Source organism: Bos javanicus, chromosome 2, assembly GCF_032452875.1.
Source record: "Bos javanicus breed banteng chromosome 2, ARS-OSU_banteng_1.0, whole genome shotgun sequence".
NCBI classification, from domain to species: Eukaryota; Metazoa; Chordata; class Mammalia; order Artiodactyla; family Bovidae; genus Bos; species Bos javanicus.
This window is the reverse complement of record NC_083869.1, coordinates 5432146-5437971: the sequence shown is the minus strand read 5'-3', so window position 1 is coordinate 5437971 and position 5826 is coordinate 5432146. Positions and strand designations below refer to the sequence as shown.

The window sequence follows — 5826 nt, the reverse complement described above, 5'->3', positions numbered from 1 at the left end:
AAGTGTTATGACGAGATTGCACATGTATGTTTTCAAGCATTTCTAAAGATTCATTTATCGATAAACAAACTAGCATGCTATGGGAAAGAATACTAAGAAGACTGGACAGTTCCTTGAAACTGGGCTTCACTGACAGCATACTAGGAACCCTTCAGTAGTGTGTAACAAAACCCTTACAGAAGCTGGCGCTGTAAAATGCATCCGCACTACCCTTGGAACAGTTATACATATAATGACATTCCTTATAAGAAAAACAGTGAAAAGTTAGAACCAGCCTAAATGTCCAAATGTGGGTTGATTAAATAAGTTAATTTCTAAAATTGTGGTATATTTTGAATATTAAGCTACCATTAAAAACTGATAAATAGAATTTCTTCAAAATTTAAAAAGTCTTTTCTTCTAAAGATACCATTATGAAAATGAAGAAGTAATCTTCTCCGATAAAGCTACTCATGATACATATATCTAACAAAGGACTTGGATCCAGAATATATAAATAATTATTGTAACTCAATGACAAGAAGGCAAACAATCCATTTTATATTAAAAAAAAAAAAAAAAAACCATAGAAAAAAGGGCAAATGATTTGAAGAAATCTTTGGCCAAAGAAGGTGGCAGTGGGCACAAGAGAAGATGCTAAACCTCATTAGTCTTTACTGTGGGCCATGCTTCATTGCTCAGTCATGTCTGACTCTTTGCAACCCCACAGACTATAGCCCACTAGGCTCCTCTGTCCATGGGGATTCTCCAGGCAACAATGCTGGAGTGGGTTGCCATGCCCTCCTCCAGGGGGTCTTCCCAACCCAGGGATCGAACCCAGGTCTCCTGCATTGCAGGTGGATTCTTTACTGTTTGAGCCACCAGGGAAGCCTGCATTCGTCTTTCAGTTCAGTTCAGTTCAGTCGCTCAGTCGTGTCCGACTCTTTGGACCCCATGAATCGCAGCACGCCAGGCCTCCCTGTCCATCACCAACTCCCAGAGTTCACTCAGACTCACGTCCATTGAGTCAGTGATGCCATCCAGCCATCTCATCCTCTGTCGTCCCCTTCTCCTCCTGCCCCCAATCCCTCCCAGCATCAGAGTCTTTTCCAATGAGTCAACTCTTCCCATGAGGTGGCCAAAGTACTGGAGTTTCAGCTTTAGCATCATTCCTTCCAAAGAAATCCCAGGGCTGATCTCCTTCAGAATGGACTGGTTGGATCTCCTTGCAGTCCAAGGGACTCTCAAGAGTCTTCTCCAACACCACAGTTCAAAACTATCAATTCTTTGGAGCTCAGCTTTCTTCACAGACCAACTCTCACATCCATACACGACCACTGGAAAAACCATAACCTTGACTAGACTAACCTTTGTTGGCAAAGTAACATCTCTGCTTTTGAATATGCTGTCTAGGTTGGTCATAACTTTCCTTCCAAGGAGTAAGCGTCTTTTAATTTCATGGCTGCAATCACCATCTGCAGTGATTTTGGAGCCCCCAAAATAAAGTCTGACCCTGTTTCCACTGTTTCCCCATCTATTTCCCATGAAGTGATGGGACCAGATGCCAAGAAATGATTCTTCATTTTCTGAATGTTGAGCTTTAAGCCAACTTTTTCACTCTCCACTTTCACTTTCATCAAGAGGCTTTTGAGTTCCTCTTCACTTTCTGCCATAAAGGTGGTGTCATCTGCATATCTGAGGTTATTGATATTTCTGCCAGCAATCTTGATTCCAGCTTGTGCTTTTTCCAGCCCAGCATTTCTCATGATGTACTCTGAATAGAAGTTAAACGAGCAGAGTGACAATATACAGCCTTGACGTACTCCTTTCACAATTTGGAACCAGTCTGTTTTTCCATGTCCAGTTCCAACTGTTGCTTCCTGACCTGCATATACGTTTCTCAAGAGGCAGCTCAGGTAGTCTGGTACTCCCATCTCTTTCAGAATTTTCCACAGTTTATTGTGATCCACACAGTCTAAGGCTTTGGCATTGTCAATAAAGCAGAAATCGATGTTTTTCTGGAACTCTCTTGCTTTTTCCATGATCCAGCAGATGTTGGCAATTTGATCTCTGGTTCCTCTGGGAAATGCAAATTAACACCATAATAAGCTAACACTACACACTCCCCAAAATGGCTAAAACTAAAACGACTGACAACACCAAACGTTCGTGAGGACGTGAAGCATCTGGAACTCTCCCCAGAACCATTTCTTCCCTTGTGTCAGATTTCTCCTCCATTTCTCATGGCAAATTCTTCTTTTTCTTCCTTTCTTTTCCTCCTACCTCTTCTTCTACTCAGGTTCATCGTTTATGCCTGAAAGCTAATTGTGGGCACAGCTGCGTGGTTCACCCTGTGAGTCCTGGATGCAAACACCTGCATGGAGAGCAGTTGCCCAGCTCATCCCAACTACGCCCATGCAGGCTCCAACATGCACTGGGTCTCTGAATGTGTCCTTCCTGAGGACTGGTACCCACAGACTCAACACTGCTGCCCTCGTTTTCTCACCTGGCTACCTGACAACCCCTCTTCACCCTTCAGTACCAGCTCATATGTCACACCTCCTCCAGGGAGCCTTCTTCCACCCATTGAACCCAGGCAAGTTTAAGTGACTCACCTCCAAACTCCCCAGAATCCTGTGCTTGCCTTCCCCACACACCTAGCATGCATGCGTGCTAAGTCACTTAAGTCATGTCTGATTCTTTGCAACCCCATGGACTGTAGCCTGCCAGGCTCCTCTGTCCATGGGATTCTCCAGGCAAGAATACTGGACTGGGTTGCCATGCCCTCCTCCAAATAATTTTCCCAGCCCAGGGATCCAACCTGTGTCTCTTATGTTTCCTGCACTGGCAGGCAGGTTCTATACCACTAGTGCCACCTGGGCACCTACCCCTAAAAATGTCTTTCTGTGATAGTGAATGAAAGGCTCTCTGGGACCCAACTCTTCACTAACACAGTTAGCATCCAGTGTGCTCCTCCTGGTCCTGGTGCCGACCAGAGCTAGAAGAGGTTATGTTCTTTGGAGGGAAGAATCATTTCTTGTTCAGACACCAAATTGAGAAGTGACAACACCTGAATGAAATTGTGGTTGCCTTTGAGTGGACCTGATGCCCAGGCTGAGAACCATGGCCTCCAACTGAGGTTCCTGAGACTAGATTTAAGGAGCTCTGACCTCCAATGCCCTCCATCAGCAGAGTACAGATCAGTCACTCAGCATAGATAACCGGGATGTGGCCACTGCAGTTGGCCCTGGGCACCGTCCCCCTATCCCCAAGTTCAGGAAAGGTGCTTAGCACCGAAGGGCAGAGACCTACCTGGAGCTGATGGCTCATCGGTGGACAGGCAGCATTTATTCAAAGTCCTCTACCTTTTTGACTTTCAACATATGCCCCGCCCTTGTCACCTCCTCTCTTTCTCTTACTGACATTTGCTTCATTAAGTACGTTGCATTTGCTTATGGTTATACGTCTTTGACTGTGTGTAATTGATTTATTTCCTCCTGATCTGTATTGCTTCTAAAGCCAGCTTCTGCCACTGCAGCCTGGTTCCTGGCCCCCGGGAGCTGGTGGAAGCAGCAGGGACAGGGCCGAGCTCTCACTGGTGGGCCTCTGGGGATACGGGTGTGGTGGACAGACAGTGATGCACATTCAGAGGGTGCAGGTGGCCAGCGTCACTCTTGCAATGAAATCATGTTTCTCGCATTTTATATTTTACAGAATAGGACACAGAACATAATAATAGTTTTTGTTCATTCTAAGTAAACATCTGACAATGTCCAATTCAATGGGTTCTGCCCCCCAAACACAACAATGCTTTCTTAAATTAAAAAATGGCAGAAAAGATGTGCATTCAAAGGTAGTAGGGACAGATTTTAATCCACAGTCCTGCATGTGCAAGAAAGAACCAACATCCTTTAGACTTCTCTCCCAACCCTTCTTTCCCTGGCACGTTCCCTGGCAAGTCTCCAGATATGCAAAGCTCTGGTCCTCACATGTGTCCTCTGGCTGCTTCCACACCCTAGCATCGCATTCCTTCCCTTCTCTCCAGCCTAGGGTCCTTATGGTGCCCACCTAACTGCATCATGTGTCTGTTCCAGGGCATGAGAGAAGCAGCCCCCTTCTCTGGTGACTGGATTTTAGGATACCTGGCTTTGGCAACCTCTTGGGGCAGACCTAAGGATTTGCTTTGCCTCTCCCTCCACGATGGGGCCGTGGAGAACCTTCCCTGGGGCCCACTGCCCAGACAGGACAGGCAGGTTTCTCCTGCCTTATGCATGACAGCTGAGGGACTCTGGACAAGGTGTATTCTGCTCTTGGATTCTCCCAAACATGGCTTTTTGTCAGTCTCCCTGTCTGCGCAGATGGGTCCTGGCAGCAGGGTCAGGGCCTCTTTCAGAACCTAGATGTAGCCATGTTCCCTTCTGATTCTCCACAACCTCACCTTCAGATTAGCTTTCTGATCTGACAGGAGCAACGCTTGCTTTAGACTAATTCGTCCGGTACCATTCCAAGCCTACTGGCTTATGAACAGGTCCAGGGGCTTCCCTGGTGGCTCAGAGGTTAAAGTGTCTGCCTGCAATGTGGGAGACCCGGGTTCAATCCCTGGGTCGGAAAGATCCCCTGGAGAAGGAAATGGCAACCCACTCCAGTATTCTTGCCTGGAGAATCCCATGGACGGAGGAGTCTGGTAGGCTACAGTCCACAGGGTCATAAAAGTCGGACACAACTGAGCGACTTAACTACAGACTTTTTTTTTTTTTTTAATGACAAGTTATTTAATTAGGTTCTTTGCAAGAAGTTCAGAATACTACTTTGTGAGGATAAATTCCATTTGTGAGAGCAAACACAGAGGGGAGGTAGCCCTGGAGCTGAGGGACAGCTTTGATTCTTCGCAGAATTTGTGAGTCCACAGCTTTCTGATCAACCTTGCGCTGCTCTGTGATCTCGTCTTTCTCTCTCTCTGTGTCGAAGATCTCGCCCTCCTGGTGTCTGGGTTTACGCAGCTTCTTCTTCTTGAAGTAAGCATCAGTGAGATGTTCTGGGATTTTCACACCACTGATATCGATTTTGGTGGAGGTGGCAATGACAAATTTCTGGTGTGTTCTACGCAGAGGAACTCGATTGAGGGACAGAGGCCCGTCACAGGCAGCAAGCCACGGCCCAGCTGCTTCAGGAAAACGACCCTCTTGCCTCTGTGGCGCCCAGTGAGGATGATCAGAATGGTCTCAGGAGTGAAGCTGGCATGCATCTTCCTCACACGCTTACTGAAGGGTTTTTTGCCATGACTCAACAGTTTCCGAGGCACGTCTTCAGTAGGGTAACACCTAGGCATTTTGAGAAGTTTGACCACTCAGGTACCACCATTCTTGTCTCCACCAACTGGTTTTGTGACAGTAGCAAGAACACGAACCTTCTTTTTCCTTTCAACCTTGGATTTAGCTGCTGAATACTTTCTCTTGTACAAGGCCTTTCTGGAGTACATGGCTGATGGGGAATATCTGCCAATTCCTCTGACCAGGACAGGATTTCGGCTGCAGTGGGGCTTCCCCTTCTTAACTTTCTTCACCTTTTCCACCTTTTTAGCCTTGTTGCCAGCATCAGCCTTCTTGGCTTCAGGTTTCTTCTCCTTAGTATTTGGCTTCTCAGCCTTTTCACCCGCCACCTTGCAAGATGGGAAAAGCAACTACAGACTTTTAAAAGTCAAAAGTCAACAGCCTAAGTGTTCATCAACAGATGAATGGGTAAAGAAGATACGCAATGGAATACTAGCCAGCCGTAAAAAAGAATGAAATAATGCCATTTGTAGCAATATCAGTGGACCTGGAGATTATCATACTAAGTGAAATAAGA

General features: G+C 46.3%; 1 pseudogene; it reads right to left on the bottom strand.

Moving 5' to 3' along the window:
- Positions 1-4723: 4723 nt before the first annotated feature.
- On the bottom strand, positions 4724-5597 carry LOC133257077 (large ribosomal subunit protein eL6-like; annotated as a pseudogene).
- Positions 5598-5826: the final 229 nt, after the last annotated feature.